Source organism: Equus quagga, chromosome 5, assembly GCF_021613505.1.
Source record: "Equus quagga isolate Etosha38 chromosome 5, UCLA_HA_Equagga_1.0, whole genome shotgun sequence".
NCBI lineage: Eukaryota > Metazoa > Chordata > Mammalia > Perissodactyla > Equidae > Equus > Equus quagga.
This window is the reverse complement of record NC_060271.1, coordinates 79,339,207-79,356,923: the sequence shown is the minus strand read 5'-3', so window position 1 is coordinate 79,356,923 and position 17,717 is coordinate 79,339,207. Positions and strand designations below refer to the sequence as shown.

The following is a 17,717-nucleotide window of genomic DNA, read 5'->3' as shown; positions in this document are numbered from 1 at the left end:
CCCTGTGTGAGGTCCGTGCTCTGCCCTGGACACCACCTGGCCCCTCATCAAGGGCCTGGCTGTGGGACGCTGGCATTTTCCTTTGGCCTGGCAAGGGCACCCCAGGCCAGAGGCAGCCAGGCCTTGGGGAAGCTTCTCGTGGGGTTCCCACCACACAGAATCCTGGGCATCCGCTGTGTGGCCTCTGAGGAGCTAATTAAATCGTGATCAGGGGCTGTGTCCACAGCGCTGCTCTGCCCGTGGACAAGCCTGAGGGAACCTACCTCCCCTGAGCCCATCTCAGCCAGTCCACCAGCTCTCTGCCCAGTGAAGTCTCTCCCCAGTGATTCCTGGGGGATGGGTTGGACCTCACACGTGGTAGGGGTCGTGGGGGTTGTTTGTCCCAGGGCCTGAGGCTCAGAGTATGTAGTGGGGGCCCTGGGATCCCAGAGGACCCTCCTAGTAGAGTGACAAGTGGAGTCCCTCCGCCAGGAATGGAGGAGGTGGGGGATGTTGAGGAAGAGAGAAGGGAGGACGGAGAGACGGTGGGGAGAGGGCCTTGGGGGACCAGGGCATGGGCTGGGAACAGACGTTTTTACCTTTGCAGAATGACTGTGTCCACCCAAGTGAGGTAATAGGGGTGCCTCAGCTCAGAGGTCCACCCAGGCCTGCCTTCTCAGCACAGTGTCCCTTAACCAAGCCCCCCAGCATGGCCCCCACCATGCTCAAGAGCCGGCTCTGCTGGGTGTTATGCACACACGCACAGGGAATGTTGGAGAGTGTATCAGAAAAATTCAGTTCAGTCTACCCCCTGCGGAGGGAAAAACCAAGCTCTTCCCTGCGTGGATTTCTCCTGTGTGTCTCCTTTACTCCTCACTCCAAACACGTCACTTCTGATGCTTCTGGTCACCAAATGTGTGGAGGTTTTTCCTCACACCAAGCAATTCTCTGCAACACAGCTGGGTGTCCTACAGTTACACTGAATCCTGACACTATCTACCTGGAGACAGCACCAGATCCCACAGGTTGAGGGCTCAGTCCCACAGAACTGCACCCACCCCACTTCAGATGCCGATCTCAAGTAGCAGGTCCCCAGGCTACCCACAACTTCTGTCCAATTTGGCAATAAATTGGAGGTTCCCGTGGTCCCCTCCTCAGGTTACATTAATTTGCTAGAATGGCTCACAGAACTCGGGGAAACACTTAAGTTTACCAGTTTGCTAAAGGGAATGATAAAGGATACGGATGAGCAGCCAGATGAAGCGATGCATAGGGCAAGGTATGGGAGAGTCCCGAGTGCAGGATCTTGTCCCCATGGAGTTAGGGTGCATCACCCTCCCAGTGCGTGGATGTGTTCACCCACCCAGAAGCTCTCCAAACCCTGTAAACTACTGGGATTTCATGGAGGCTTCCTCGTGAGACATGATCCATTATTAGCTCCATTTCCAGCCCCTCTTTCCTCTCTGGAGAACGGGCAGTGGGCTGAAAATTCCAAGCTTGTAATCATGGCTTGGTCTGTCTGGTGAGCAGCCCCCATCCAGGAGCCCCCCCAGAGTCACCTCAATAGAACAAAAGATGCTCCTAGTGCTCTTATCACTTAGGAAATTGCAAGGGTTTCAGGAGCCGAGTGGCAGGAACTGGGGGAGGAGATGGATATTTATTTTCTGTTATCTCACAGAGAGTGAGCGCCAAGATGCCTAGTTCCCACGAGTCCTCGTGTGCCCACAAAGGCTAAGTGGTGGGATGTGCGTAGAGGCCGTTTTGGGCCATGGGGAGAGCAGAGAAGAGCAGCAGGGCAGCAGGCTCGCAGTCTCTTTCCTTTCTGACCATTTAAGTTTGCGCCCACGGCAGGCCGGGCAGCAGGAGGGAACACAGTCAGGTCCAAGGAGAACTTCTGGGTGGTCTCAGGCACTGATACATCCTGCGACAATAATCCAGGCTCTTGGGGAGTTTCTCCTTCTTGGAAGTCAAGACCAAGGGCTGAGCCCCGGTTCACACCTGAAGCTGGGTGGCTCCCGTGCCAGCCTCCCTGGGGGCGAGAGTAGCTCTACCCCTTCTCCTCCACCTAGCTTGCCACCTGCAGGGCTCAGCTCAACTCCCCGCAGAAGCCCCCCAACTTCTGCAGCTCCCACAGCTGGGTTTGCCTTCTCCACCCTCGCAAAGCAGGTCCTGCGTGCACCTTCAGCTACAGGCCCTCAGATCCTACCAGGTTGGGGAGACAGCAGCATCCTCCACTCTCAGCTCAGCTAGTCCAACCCCCTGAAGCCAGAGACAGCAAGGAAGCTGCCTAAGCCTGCACAGCCAAGGAGGGGAAAGCAGACCCCATGGGCTCCGTGCTGTCTCCTGGGCTGCCAGTTTGTATGAGTGCCATCACTTCACTCGTTCTTCGTTTCTTCATTCGGCCAACAAGAATGTCTTGAGTGTGTGCCGAGCACAGGAGCTTGTGCAAGGAGGGCAGACAAATGAGACTGATGCTGCCCTCCAGGAAGCAGACAGATAGACCTGGGCAAGTGAGTGTCCCTGAGCCCTGCAGGCCACTCTGGGCCAGCGGAGCACTCAGTCCTCCTGGAGGGCCAGGGCTCCCTCAGAAGGCTCCAGGGGGAGAGACTCCTGCCCCCCGGGCTTGCGGGATGGGGAGGATGGGGTGAGGAAGGAATTGAGACTGAGGGTCAGGCTGGTGGGGGGACCCCAGCGTCCAGCTCTCCCCTAGGACCACCCCCCCCACCCCCGGAATGTAGGCCTGCCCTCTGTTTGACTTCCCCTCTCACCTCTGGACTGTGGCTCCTCTCGGCCACTTCATTCGCTCCCCTCGCACCTCCTGAGGAAGTGTCCCCTCTCCTCACCAGGCTCCCACCTTCTCCTCCCCTCTCTGTCACCTCCACTCCAGAAAGAAGCCTTCACTTTCCCCACCTGCCTCTCTCCTTTCAACCCCCAGCATCTGTTGGGGAAATTGGGCCATTTGAAGAATAAAGGGAAGGCAGGAGAGAGGAAACTCCCGTCTCGGGGCCCAGCCCACAGCTGGCGGGAAACCTGTTCCTCGTTAACACCCTGAGTCAGGGACCAGAAGGGGGGTGTCGTGCCTCCTCAGTCCTCCTGCAGGGACCAGGAGGTGAAAGGCACGCTGGGAGATGTTAGCTGGAGTTATTGGGAGCAGATGGGAAGGGATGGTGGGAGGGGCAGGGATGTGAGGGAGGAAGAGCGTCAGCCTAGGGGTGGGGGAGTGGTGGGATTATGTGCGGGAGGGGATTGGACAGAGCCTCACCCAGACCACTGGGGTCCTGAGCCAATTATCTGGAAATATCTCCTCCACAAGACGTTCTTTGGTCCGGACTACAGGGAAATCCAGATTTGGGGTACACAGACCTTCAGGAAGGGCAGAGCCAAGAGCCATGTCTGTCTAGGGCTGGTGTGTCCTAGCAGAAGCTCCAGTGTGTAGACACTGGGGATCCACACTGCCCTGCCCCTCTCTGGAACCCCTCTTGGGTCTGAGGATCCCTATCCAGGGCACTGGCAGGGGCAGGGTGAGGGATGGGAGCATGCGTTAAGGTTGGACTGAAGACAAGGAAACTGGAATCTGCTAGACCAGAAATGGGAGGCTGGACACGGGGCCCAGGGGGAAGGAATGAGGCAGGAGTTCTCAAGGGCACTGTGGGCCAATGACCAGTGTTCGAGGGTTGAGGGTGATGGTGACAGTGATGTTGGTGCTTGTGGTGGTGGTGACAGTGCTGACAGTGACAGTGTGATGGTGGTGATGGGGTAACAATGGTGGAGACTGATGTTCTCAGCTTCATTCCATTCGGATGCCCACTTTCATGGGGTACCAGGTTGGCAGATCTTCCCTGGCTTTCTCTTCAGTGCGACCCTGAATGCTCATCTCCAGTCCTCCAAAACGCCTTGGACTTAGCTGGGCTGCATCCTGGTCTTCATCCCTAACCCCATCCTCAGTCCTCGGCCCTCAGCCCAGGGCTGGTTCTCTCTGCTGAGAGAAGTGGTATGGTGTCAAAGCCCCCAGTCACTTCAGAATCCAAGTGATTTTAGGTCCTGGAGGAGGAGGCTGAGCTGGGAAGGGTGGGGTTGGGGCTATTGTTGTGTCACCTCTTGGCCCCTGCCTCTCCAGCACTTTTCCCTCTTAACCCAGGCCCAGGCAGGCCCCCGGCCTGCACTTCCTGCTCCACACGGCTTGGGCCCAGATTCCTCCTCCAATGTTTTAATTAGATCCCTCGCTCATTAGCTGCCCGAATGCCTTCCAGACACCCTGCAGCTGCGGTGGCCCTCCCCGCACCTGCCCATCCAGCTGGGCCTCCCCCACACCTGGAAGACATCGAGGCTTTCAGCCGGGGCCCCAAACTCCAGCCCCTCCCTGTGGCCTCGAATAGGTAGGACCAGGAGAGAAGCTAAGGGAGGCTGGGAGGCCACAGGAGAGGCCCCTGCAGGGAAGGCTGGGATGTGAGTTATAAGGGGTCCGATGCCCCTGTGTGCCATGGCGAGGGGAGCCAGGTCTCTGGTCCTCTTTGGCCTCACCATGCGGAGGCGCCACTCCCAGGCCCCTTGAGAGAACCGCTTAGGGCACAGAGTGTTCACCTTTATAGTGGCCAAAAGGGGTATGTGAGGAGAGAGCTCAGAAAGGAGGCTGGGAGCGGGAAGCTGGGCTTTGATCTCAGCAGGCTTTCCTGTAGGATTTGCCAGGCTCCATCATCATTCAACAATTGGCAGAAAGAGAGTCACGTCCAAGGTTGTGGAAAATGGCCCAGGGTGGAACTCGGATTTGCCCCAGCACCAATCTCCCTTCCTCGTCTGCTGATTTGCACCAACTCCAGGGGGCACCAGCCACACAGAATTAAGTGAATTCCTTTAACATTCACTTAAAAACGCTTATGAGGAGATAGGCACCATCATAAGAACTTTGCAAATATTAACTCACTTAATCTCACAATAACCCTATGAGATAGACACTATTATTTATCCCTGTTTAACAGGGCATTTGAACAGCTCAGGTTCACACAGGTTGTAAGAGGCTGGTAGCGACAGGATTCCAATCCCTGCGGTCTGGGTTCTCAGTCCTCGTACCCTGCTGCCTCTCTAGAATAAACCATGAGTGGTGTTCCCTGGAGTGGGACAGAGGTGGCTCTATTTAAGGCTCTTCCCAGTAACCAATAGGTGCTGGAATTGCTACCATCCCAGGGGAGATGGGAGATTCTGGTTGTGTGGCCAGGGGCAGGCAAGTTCGTGTCTTCCTGACTCAGTTTGTGTAGCGTAAAGTGGGAAAACCATCCTTAGCTCATAGAACTGCCTTGAGCCTTAAATGGATTGGCAGAGCCTCCCCATGCTTCCTCTATCACAGTTCTGACCCCTGCCTCGTGGGACAAAAGCATCAGCTGCTGCTCAGCACCTCTGTTCCCCACCCCCAAGCCCAACCCCTAGGAGGCTGGTTTTTTAAGAAGTAGATCCCTTTCACTAAACGAATGTATGAGGACCTCAATTGATCAAAGCAGGTAAAAGCAGAACTGAGCTGGTTAAAGTCTGGTTTGCATGGAAGTGATGGTGAGGAGGCTGAATGCTGGTATGTCCTGCCCCTAGCACTCTTCTGTCCTCCCAGGCACCTTGCAGAGACCTAGGACTCCCCAGACCTTGGAGTCATTGTCCTGAGGGGGCCAACCGACCATCTTTTGGGGAGCCAGCTGGTGCCCTGGTTGGTGCCCCAACCAGTCCCTCTGGAACCTTCCTTAGGGCTCACTCCTTCCTCTCATAGGATGACAAGTGTGGGCTGAAGGACTTGGTCTGGGAGGATACGTGGAAATGAGAGCATTGAGCTGGAGTTACATGCGGGGAGCAAAGAAGAGGAGCAGAGAGAGATCCCCCTTGCCCAGTAGCCATCCCAGCCATGTGTGTGTGCGTGTGCACGAGGGCATGTGGTTAGTCTCTTAAATAGTTTTTCCATCCGCCCTCCGCATTGTCAGTTTCCCCAGCAGGAGGCTGGGAGGGGCTGGCTGCCAGGCCCAGATCTAAATGTCAAGGCCTGGAAAATTCAACCAGCCCCCAGAGTCCTACATCCTCACTCCAGGCAGCAAGATCACGGAGGCAGGCATGGGGCAGAATGACAAAGTTAGTCCCTCCATGCCTTCTGTGTTTCGCCTCTGCAGGATCGCTCTGCTGCTGGTCTAGACCTGGGGCCTAGCAGATCCAGGCTCCTCCCCAGCCATCCCATACACCTAGACCAACACAGACACGTCATGGCTCCTGCTGCTCAAGAAACTACAGTGGCTCCCTACTGCCCAGCTGGGTCGAGATTAGGTCTCCGCCTAGTACTTAAGTTCCTGTCATCAACTAATTTCATCCATGGTTACTTCCAACAAGACCATTCTGCGTCCCCTTCTAGAATCCACCTTCTTCAGGAAAACTTTGATCAACACCAATTTTTCTTATGGTGCATAGTCTTGTGCTCAGGGAGAGCGCCCCCTATTCATCACGAGTGGGAATATCATACATGGTAGACTGTGGCCTCTGGACAGCGGGAGCCTTGTCTTCTGATGCAATCAGAGCCGAGTTTGAATTCCTTGGGCCCCGTTATGTCCAGCTGTGTGACTCTGGGCTACTCACTTCATGCTTGTGGACTTGAGTTTCCTAATCTCTAAAATGGGGATCACAGTCCCCCTCCTGTCTCTATGAACTTATACATCTCCTAGAAGGTCAAGTGTATGAAACGCACAGTTCTAATCCTGTATTCCTAAAGATTCCATGGGGGTGGTCAGAGATGGGTGGATTAATCTGCATGGGCTGCCATACAGAATGTCACCAACAACACAAATTTATATGCTCACAGTTCTGGAGTCTAGAAGTCCAAGATCCAGATGCTGTCAGTGTTGGTCTCTGGTGAGGCCTCTCTTCCTGGCTTGCAGATGGCCACCTTTTGACTGTGTCCTCACATGCCTTTCCTCTGTGCAAGCACATGGAGAGAGAGAGAGCTCTGGTATCTCTTCCTCTTCTTGTAAGAACGTTGGTCCTGTTGGATCAGGGCCCCACCCTTATCACCTCATTTAGCCTTAATTGTCTACCTAAAGGCCTTATCTCCGAATACAGTCTCACTGGGGTTTAGGACTGCAACACATGAATTTTGGAGGGACACAATTCAGTCCGTAGTAATAGGTTACAAAACAAACAAACAAGAGTTCCATGGTTGACTAAGTTTGGGAAAGGATGAGTTAAAACAAGTTAAACAGGGTTCTTGATTGCAGATCTTCTCACAGCCTTTCCCTGTGAACAAGGATGCTCCAAGGTGGGCCTGGAGGAGATAACATGCTGTGTTTCCCAAGCACATTTGACCTTGGAACTCATTTTGGTTGATCTTGCTGAGCTAGTGTTTTCTGGAGTTCTGTTCTATACTCACTAATCAATTGCTGCCTAGCTGTTTCTAACTTGAGTACCGATGGGCAAGGTCAGGATTATTGTTCCACTCAAAGAATGGAACACTAACCAGGGAGCTGTTCCTAGTTAATGCTAGAGCTCCAGTGAGTAATTTGTTTGTGACACTGTCAACCTTGGTTCCCACACCTACAAGTTTCTTTTTTTTTTTTTTCATTGTGAGGCCCAGCTAATGCTGACTGACAGCTGTACCCTTGCTTGGCTCCCAGATCACAGCAGTGCAGGCTGGGACCCTGGAGGGCAACTCTTTGCCATCAGATGCCATCATGCCCATGCTGCATTTCAGCTGAAGTCTTGCCTAGAGGCTGAGTGGTGGACAACCCTCAGTGGGGTGACCTTTCATCTTCCCCTTACACCTTTCATGCATGATCCCCAAGGTCTTTGCTGAAATTGGTGCTGTCCAGGAAGTTGTGGTCTGGGTCCTTGTACTCCAAGGTCTGAGGACCAGCAGCATTGTATCACCTGGGAGCTTGGTAGAAATGCAGAGTCTCAGGTCCCATGGCAGACCTAATGAACTGGAATCTGCATTTAGCAAGCTCCCAGGTGATTTATAGGCAGGCTCATTAAGGTTTGGGAAAATTAGTCTGGAGCAGTGATTTTCAGAACCACAGGCTATAACCCATAGTGAATTGTGAAAACAATGCCATGAGCTGCAATCAGCATTTAAAAAATAAAAGAGTAGAATTGAACATATAGGATGCCTTGAGTTGACAAGGGCAAGTGTTTCGGGGGGAAACTTTGTGTCTTCTGCGTTGCTACATACAATGTGCGTCACTATCTAGGGGCACTTAAGGGTGGCAAAATAGGGGACTGGCTGTGGTGACCTCTGCCATGCCCTGCCCACCTCCTCCCCACCTGGCCTTTCCCCAGCTGCCCTGGATGCCTAAAGGTTTCCCGTCACTGACCACACACACCTTGTCACCACACCCTGTGGCCCAACGCCTAGGTTTTGGGGTGTGGTGGGGGAGAGCTGGAACCAAAAAGAATGACTTCTAAAATAGGTTCCTTTCCAGGTTTATTTTTTCCCAGCTCCTTCTCCCCGTTCTTTTTCCAGCTCCTTGCCCTGGTTCCTCCTTCTGCCCCTCCTGTTCCAAGCTGGAAGGCAAAGCCAAGTCCAGCTCATCAGAGGTGGGAGTCTCTCTCCCTCCATACTGTAGATTTCTCTTTCCCGAGGCCTCCTCACCCCATGCTGAGGAGTCAAAATAACCCAGCTGACCCTTCGCTTGCAGGGTCATTCCTACCTCTGGCAGTCGGCCACCAGCCCCACGTCTGCCAGAAAATTTACCTGATCTTTGAACCTAGCACTCCCCTGGAGATAAACCCGGGCGACTGCTAAAGGCATCAGCGCTGCTGTAGAGTCAGAGAGTCTGGGCATGTGGAGGGGAGCAGGGCTGGCAGAGGGCAGGAGGCTGGGGGCAGAGGGGCTGGAAGGGGAGGGACTGCCTGTGGCCCCTTCTCCCTCCCTTTACCCTCAGCCCCTGGCTCAAGGCCAAAATGGAACGTCTGGAACTCTATCAGGGGACCTTCCCTTTTGGAAGTCCTTCATCATCATCATCACTACTGTAGATGACATAGGGTGATCACATGTCCCTGTTTGCCTGGAATGGTTGGGGTCCATACCTGTTGTCTGGGTATAATTACTAATAGGGTCCCCTTTCACTCTTAAGAGTGGTCTAGTTTGCATTTTAAATCATGTCATTATCTTATATAAGTAAAATAAACTAAAGAAAACTTTGCCAAAGTTCATTAAGCTAATAAGAAATTCAGCTGGGACTTCACCCAAATCACAAACTTCTCCCAGGATGCTTTATGGCCTCCCAGCATACCTCATATCCTTCCCAGGATGCCTCATGTCCTCCCAGGATGCCTCATGTCTTTCCCAGGATGCCTCACAGCCTCCCAGGATGCCTCGTGACCTTCCCAGGATGCCTCACTTTCTGATTCTCCCTCTATCTGGCAGGAAGGGTATTGTGGATCAGCATGTGAGTCTGTGTGCTGGAATCCTAGACTCCTCACAGGCCCTGAGAGCCAGTTAGAGGGAGTTGGTTCACTCTGTAACAATCTCTCCCAGCTGCAGGGTGCAGCAGAACCCAGGGAAGTTTCTGAAGCCTTAGATTTCGCTGCAAGGGTGGGCAGGGCTGAGACGGAAGTTGAAGTCTTACCCAGGAGGGCAGGATCTTTTCTCAGGGTACTTCCTGGTTTTCCTGCTCTGGCATGCTCAGAATCCCAGCTGTGGAAAACATGAACTTCCTAGGGGTGGAAGACACTCAGGCTCCCACTTTTTGTTCTCTGCAAGGGTGTGTATGGTGAGTGGAGTGGAACAAGAGGGCCTGGGGCTGAGCAGTGGGATGGGGAAGCAGGAACTAGTGCTTTGCATGCTGAAGGGCTTGCCGCCTAGGGGCAGGATCTTGGGATAGAAGGACAGTATTAGCTGTGCATGGTGTGTGCTCCAGTAATTGCCCTATGAACTTGGCCTTGGTGGTTGAGTAACAACTTTGAGGCACAAGGCCACCCCAAAGTCTCCTGGTATCCTTGTTCCTCCAGGCCATTCATGGACCCTGACTGCTGACAAGTTTCTGGCTCTGTCAAGGCTACTGGCCACAGACTTAGAAGGCTTTGCATCTTGTCCTACTGGATCCAAGCCTTAAGCTTTGCTGGGAATCTGAACCTGCCACATCCAGTCCAAGGACTGTGCAGGAAATACAGGTGAGGGGACACCGCAGGCTGCCTCCCCTAAGGAGCACACTGCTAGTCAGGGATGGAAGAACACACGCACACATACACAAATGCCCACATGTCGACACTCCTTATATGTAACCCATTCACAGTACCCACGTAACCCATGCACACCCATGTGCATACCAAACACACACACTCACTTCTAGACACCTCACACACACTCCATCATCTATATCCATGTGTGTGTACACACATACACAAGCACACATACAAACACATGCACGTTCAGACACACATGCAGGTACATAATACACACACCCTGCATAGCAGGTACTCACATGTGCATGCCCCTGGCCAGCCATGCAGGAATGGGGAATGGGCCCCTGCCATGAAAGAGGGGAGGTCTAGAGCTCTAAGAATAGGGGCTGTGTGTATGGAGAGCACCCTGGTTTTCAGGGTCTCGAGACTCAAGAATACTGGAGAAGAATAAGTGGTGCTTAGAGCATAGGTGCAGCAGATAGAATGGGGAGATAGCATGACCAAGGCCCCTCAACCAGGCTCCTGCCCCATTGTCCACACCCCCAATGTCCCAAGGGATGAGCTTCTCCTTGCCCCTTCTGCCCCAGACCCTCTCTCCTCCTGATTCATTAGAAGACAGAGAACGGATTACCTACAAAATGAAACCCAAATCAAATTGACACCAGACTTCTCCCCAGCAATGATGTATGCAAGAAGATAGAAAAATTTATTTAAACAATTCCAGACTGGTGTCCCCTGAATTTTGTTAGGGGAAGCAAGGTGGGGGGGGGCGGTGTCTATTTTTGGGTTTGAAGGTTAGGGAGAGAAGCTCCCCAATGACCCTCTTAGAGGACATATCCTGTCAGGATGATGTGGGTCAAAGATCTTTGAAAACCTAAATGGAGCAGTCAGACTGGCCTTCTCAGGCAAATGGGACTGGATGTGGCAGGATTAGAGTAAGCAAAAAGGAGAAGGCCTGCCTGATGGGGGACTCCAGAGCAAGGGTCCAGAAGCCAAGCAAGGTGCTGTGCTTGGCAACTGCTTGGCCCTTTCAGGTGTTCCAGAAGGTGCTTCTGAGCCCTCTTGCCAGGGGGCAGTCACTGAGGACCTGCTTGCTGCAGGCAGCCCTGGGTTTGCACAGGACAGACGCTCCTCTTCCTGGCCCACATGGCTGTCCCTCAAGTGTGGCCAGACTGGTGCACCTGTGGGCCTGTGAGGCTGTGGTGTGGTGCAGTCCACTAACCCTATTCAGAGGTCAGAAGTCAGTCTGTGGTCAGGGTCAGGGTCAGTTTTGCAGCCAGGGTCAGGGTTAGTCTTTGGACAAGATCAGTTTTGTGGCCAGTGTCAGAGGTTGGTCTTGGCTAGGGCTGGAATCAGTCCGAGTCAGTGTCGGGGTCGGTCTGTGGCCACGGTTGTGGTCAGTCTGAGGTCACGTTGATGTGACCGTGCTCAGGGCTGAGTGAGGCTGGGAAGCAGTTTATCCTCAATGTAACTGATGTGGATGAGACTTGCAGTGAGGCCTGCGACCTCACCAAGCCCCAGCTGATGAAAGGTTGCCTGGCCCCTCTTCCAACGGAGACACACACAATGTCTGGATGTGAGTAGCTCTGAGTTCCAAACTTGGCGAGGTCTGGGGTGGGGGCAACAGATCTGCTGGGCCATGTGCCCACGACTGGAAGGCCCCAGCTCCCCACTGACAGGACTCCTGCACATGGCTTCAGTCTGGGGGGCCTTATGGGAACCATGGCAGATGGTGGCCCTGACTCTGAAGCTTGGCATCTGGAGGCCAGGCTTTGGTGTGGAATGTGGCCCAGGGCAAGGGCTCTTCAGATGTGACACGGCTGGCACAAGCTGTGTGTGGGCCTTCAGCGTAGCTGGTGACAACCCTTATCCCACCCAGATCCATTCCTCATCCCTTAAAGCAACCAGTAATCCCGTTCCACGCTGCTCCTCTGCCTAAGGAAAGGGGCAATTGGACAATTTCTCTGCCCTGAGCTCATGCCTTTTTTAATGTGTTGACCCAGAAACTGCCCATTCTGGAAGGAGAAGCAGGGGAAGGAAGGGGCTTAGAAGGCTGGGAAAAGACCAGGCGCCTCTGCTCTCAGCCAACCCAAGCCCAGTGTCAGAACAAGCTTGCAGGGAATAGGGTGGCCCGACTAGAGGGCTGGGATCCTGGGACCCTCAGATGCCTGTCACCCCACTGGCAATCACTTGAGCCCCTGCTATACTCCAGGCTCTGGCCTCGGCTCTGCAGGGAATTCAGGGGTGAACCAGATTCTTGTCCTTAAGTCTTCCCATAGAGGGCTAGAGAAATATGTCCATTTACTGTATGTGGGCTGACAGCAAACGCTAGAATTGCTCCCGTGCTCCAAGGTCTTCAACCCGGGCTGCACATTGGAATCACCCAAAGAGCTTCTAAAAACTAGGGATGTCTGCATTCTACTCCAGACCAGTTGTAATCTGAATTACAGATTCAGAGGAGGAGGAGACAGGATGCCTCCTAGGCTCCCATGAACACAGGCTTCCTTAAAGCATAATCAGAAATGATGGTGATGCTGATGCTGATTAACAGTAATAATAACAGCTACTCTTTATTGAGTCTTTGCTATGGACCCCCAAATCCTCACAACAACTGTGGTGGGTTTAGAACGTGGCCACCAAATTCTTTAACACTTTTTTCAATGAGAGGTAGGGTCTGTGTCCACTCCCCTTGAATCTGGGCTCTGTGACAGTTTGGCCAATAAAATATGGTGGAAGTGACATTGTGCCATTTTCTAGGACCAGGTGTTAAGAAACTGTCAGCTTCCACTTCCTGTCTTTTGGGATATTTGCTTTTGGAACTCAGCCACCATGCTGGGAGGAAGCCAAGCAGCCACATGGAGAGGTCACACGTAGGTGACCCGACCAACAGTTGCGACTGAGGTGCCAGCCGACAGCCACCACCAACCACCAGACAGGTGAGTGAGCAGGACTTCAGACAGTTCCTATCCCCAAGGGTGAGTCACTCCAGACTCAAGCCACCCCTTTTAAGGGGAAGGAGCAAAGATGACCTGTCCCCACTGAGCGCTGCTCAAATTGCAGATTTGTGAGCAAAATCAATGACAGTTGATGTTTTAACCTGGGGGTTGGCAAACTTCTTCTCTAAAGGACAAGGTAGTAAATATTTTATGCTTCGTGGGCTGTTAGGTCTCCACTGCAACTACTCTACTCTGTTAGACCTGTTCTGCAAAAGCAGCCACAGGCAACATGTAAATGAATGGGTGTGGCTGTGTGTCAATAAAACTTTATGTACACTGAAATTTGAATTTCATGTAATTTTCATATGTCATGAAATAGTATTCTTCTTCTGCTATTTTCCCAACTCTTTAAAAACATAAGAACCTATTATAAGCTTGTGGGCTGTCCAAAAACACAAAGTGGGCCATAGTTTGCCCACTTTTTTTCAAACATAGTTTGACCCCTGTTTTTTCTTTCCTGTGGAAGACTCAGCCCGAGCTAACATCTGTTGCCAGTCTTCCTCTACTTTGTATATGGGTTGCTGCCACAGCATGGCTGCCCATGAGTGGTGCAGGTCTGTGCTTGGGAAGTGAACTCGGGCCACCGAAGCAGAGTGTATGTGCTGAACTTAACCTCTAGGCTACAGGGCTGGCCCCCTGCCAATCCCTATTTGAAGCCATCAAGATTGAGGTGGTCTGTTACATAGCAACAGATAACCAGAACATTAACCCAGCTGTGTAGATGAGTTTGTGGAATTTAGGTGAAATTGAGGTCCAGGGCACTAAGAAACTCCTTTGAGTTCAGAGCTACAGTAACTGTGAACTTAGCTCATTGATGCTTAGCTCATTTACAAGAGGTCAGGTGGACTGGAATAGTGAGATTAGGATTAAAAAGATTCAAGAAACAAGAGCTGTTTGTTGCTTTCCAGCCGTGTTCAGGGAAGAGAGGCTCAGGAAATGGGGAGGGGTCTCTCTTGTGGAGTTGGGATATTTTATTAGGCTTCCCCAGAGCAAAGTATTTCCCTTCAAACGGTTCCACATCCCTTTCCTAGTCCCACATTCATGAAGCAATCTTCTGAGTAAGAATCCATCTTTTCAGGTAGCAGCGGCTGTTAGGAGTAACGTTAATTGGGCGCTTAGTGTGTGCCAGGTGTTGCTTTAAGCTCTTTATGCATATTAACTCATTAAATCTTCACAATAATCTGTTATTATCCCAAATTTGTAAGTGAGGAGATTTAAGTTTAGAGAGTTTAATTTAAAATGTAGGGCTAGGATTTGAACTTGGGCAGGCTGGCTCCTGCTATTCTGTTCCCCACCTTGACCCTGGGAAAGGGTGCCCTGGAGTGGAGAGTGCACTCTAGGCACTAAGAAGGGACAGTCCCTGCTACAGAGGAACAAACTGGCATCTGGTTTGTGCTCTGGCTTGTTTGAGTTGAGTTAATGTGAGTCTGTGTCTGAGGTACACTGAGACCTTCAGCCCCTCAGCTAGAAAGGCAAAAGGCTCCACCTGGAAAGGCAGAGGCCCTGAGGCCTTGCTGGGGTGGGGAGGACATCTGGCAGGGAGGGCAGACTGTCAGCTGGCTGGCGCCATGGTTGGTGCCCCCACAGGTCATTTTAGTTCTCATTTTACTTGACCTCTCAGTAGTATACAACTTTATTTGCATAAAAGTTTTTTTTATAACATTCTCTTATCTTTCTAAGTCTTTACTGCATCTGCAAGGCTTTCTCACCCTGATACTGGTTATTCATGTCTTCTCTCCTTCCTTCTCTCCCTCTCTTTTTCCCTTGTTCATTCCCTAGTGGTTTGTTGATTTTATCAGTCCTTTCAAAGACTCCATTTTTGGCTTTGTTGAACCTCTCTATTATATGTCTGTTTTCTATTTCATCATTTTCTTATTTGTAATATTTCCTTTTATTATATTTGGGTTTATTTTGGTGTTCTTCTCACTATTGGAATCAATGCTGAGCTCATTGTTTTTCAGCTCTTTCCTTTTCTAATACATCAAGGGAGTAAATTTTCATCTTTATGCTTTGACTGAATAGCAAACTTTCATATATTATATTTTCATTATTGGACACAAAAATATTTTCTAGTTTCCTTATGATTTATTTTTTGACACTTGGGTTATATATAAATGTGTTTCTTAATTTCCAAACATAAGGGGATTTTTCCATTATTTTTTTTGTCCCAAATTTCTCATTTAATTGCATTGGGATGAGAGAATGTGTTCTTTATGATTTCATTCTTTTATATTTGTTGAGATTTTCTTTGGAACCCAAGTATGTTTGAAGAAAAAATGTATCTTTTGCAGTCGTTGAGTGCTGTTTTCTATATATGTCCATTAGGTAAAGTTTGTTAATCCTGTTTTTCAAAATTTCTGTATCCTTACTGATTTTTTTCTTTTTGGTGTATCAGTTACTAACAGAATGTGTTAAAGTCTCCCAATGTGATTGTGGATTTGTCAATTTTTTTCAAGTTCTGATCATTTTTACATTACACACTTTCGAGGCTATGTTATTAGGTGCATACAGTTTAAACTTGTCATACCTTTCTGATGAACTAAATCTTTCATGATTGTGAGTGGATCACCTTATCTTTGGCAATGCCTCAAAGTTCATTTCATCTGAAATTAACACAGCTACTTCAGCTTTTGTTTGGTAGGTATATCCTCAGGTTTTTGATATCTTCTGTAAACACATTTAATTGGATTAAAAGTGTTAGCTTTTAACTAATATATTAGTGAAAAAAAATCAGACTACACGTATGATGCCAATTACACAAAATTTCACAGCTTGAAATTCCTTGAACTCTCCCAGTGATACAAGTTTGGTTGTTGATTCCAGTGGAGGGTCTGGCTTTGTTTTATGACTTCTTAGTGATGGCTTTTTCATCCACTCTTTCTTTTCCCTTCCTCCTTCCCTCCCTTCCTCCTTCCCTCCTATTCTATCTCTTCTCCCCAGATCTGTTCTGCATCGTCAACCCTCTGCGTAATCCTGGGAGGCACGTGTGTGTGTGTGTGTGTGTGTGCATGTGTACACTTGAACGGGGGGCAAGTGGGGGGCAGGGGAGGAGAAAGTGAGTGGTCATTTTACTTTCAGTTCACCCTTACCCAAAGGATTCAGTACTTCAGAATTCCAGCTTAATGTGGGGGTGCTCTATCGACCCTGGGAAGGCCCTGGGCTTTCCCAACTTTCTCCTTCTTCATGAGAGGTATGAAAAATCACAGCTGGGCTTTGAAGCTTTTTCTTACAGATTGGCAAATGCCTTCAGGATTGGGGTGTTCCCTTACCTTTCCAGGAAATCCCAACTTTCTCATAAGCTCTTCTACGCTCTTAAGATTATGTTTTTAAAAGAAACCCCTCATCACTTTCAGTTGTCTTCAGTAGGAGGATTGATCCAAATAACTTAGTCCACCAGTACCAAAAGTAGAAGTCAATTTGCTCCTTTTTGAAACCACCTTCCCCTGGCTCACATGGCATCACTATTTCTCAATTTTCTACCTGTCTTTGCTGCCTCTTCTCCATCTACTTTGGACTCTTCTTGGTCCAGGCCTTAGGGCACAGCTCCTAGGTTGGTTTTCCTTTTCCTCTACATGTTTCCCAATGAGTTCACCTATTTCCCTGACTTTAATTACTGCCTGGGATGCTCAGGGTTCCCAAATCAACATCCCTAGCCTGGACCCTTCTCCTGTCCTCCACAGCGTATGTCCAGTTGCCTGCTAGCTACTCCTCTTGCATCTTTTGCTGACACCTCAAGATTATCACGTTCAAAGCTGAACTCATCATTTCCTCCCACACTTGCTCCTCCTCAGTGTCACCACCTCAATAAAGAGCATCGTCATCCACTAGTTCTTCACTGGACACTCAATGGTGTAGCTATCTAAGATCTCTAGTATAAAATTTTACTTAACCAAGCACAGAAGTGAATGGCCGTTGCTATGAGTTGAATAGTGTCCCCACCTCAAAATTTATATGTTGAAGTTCTTTCCCTAGTACCTCAGAATGTGAACTTATTTGGAAGTAGGGTCTTTGCAGATGCAATTAATTAGGTTAAGAAGAGGTCATTAGGGTGGGATGGGCCCTAATCCAGTACGACTTGTGTCCTTATAAAAAGGGGAAGGTGGGCAATGACACACACAAAGGAAGACTGCCATGTGAAGATGAAGGCAGGGTTTGGGCCGGTAGCTCTACAAACCAAGGAAAGCCAACGATTGCCAGCAAACCACTAGAAGCGGGGGAGAGGCCTGGAACAGATTCTCTGTCACAGCCTCAGAAGGAACCAACCCTCCCAACACCTTGATCTTGGACTTCCAGCTGCCAGAATTGTGAGGCAATAGATGTCTGTTGTTTAAACCGCTCAGTTTGTGGTATTTTGTTACAGCAGCCCTAGCAAACAGATATGGCCATCATCCCTTTTTCAGAAAGCAGCTAAAATGGTCTTTTAAAAAAGCGTAAATCAGATCATGTCCCTCCCCTGCTTAAAAACCCTCTGGTGACTCCCCATTTCACCTAGAATAAAACCGGAATGCCTTCCTGTGGCCTACAAGATCTGGCTGCCACCTAATCCTGTCTCATTTTCTCCAATTTTCTTCTCACTCACTACAGCCCAGTCACACTGGTCTTCCT

General features: G+C 50.4%; 1 long non-coding RNA gene across 7 annotated transcripts in view; it reads left to right on the top strand.

The window, feature by feature from the left end:
- Positions 1-2,360: 2,360 nt before the first annotated feature.
- The window catches only part of LOC124238863 (uncharacterized), a 98,749-nt gene continuing 83,392 nt past the window's right edge, over positions 2,361-17,717 (top strand). For all 7 annotated transcript variants that reach the window (XR_006888433.1, XR_006888427.1, XR_006888431.1 and 4 more), the window contains exons 1-5: positions 2,361-2,489; positions 8,453-8,526; positions 9,573-9,704; positions 9,943-10,104; positions 12,874-13,052. This is a non-coding gene — a long non-coding RNA (uncharacterized LOC124238863). The remainder of the gene's footprint in view (positions 2,490-8,452; positions 8,527-9,572; positions 9,705-9,942; positions 10,105-12,873; positions 13,053-17,717) is intronic.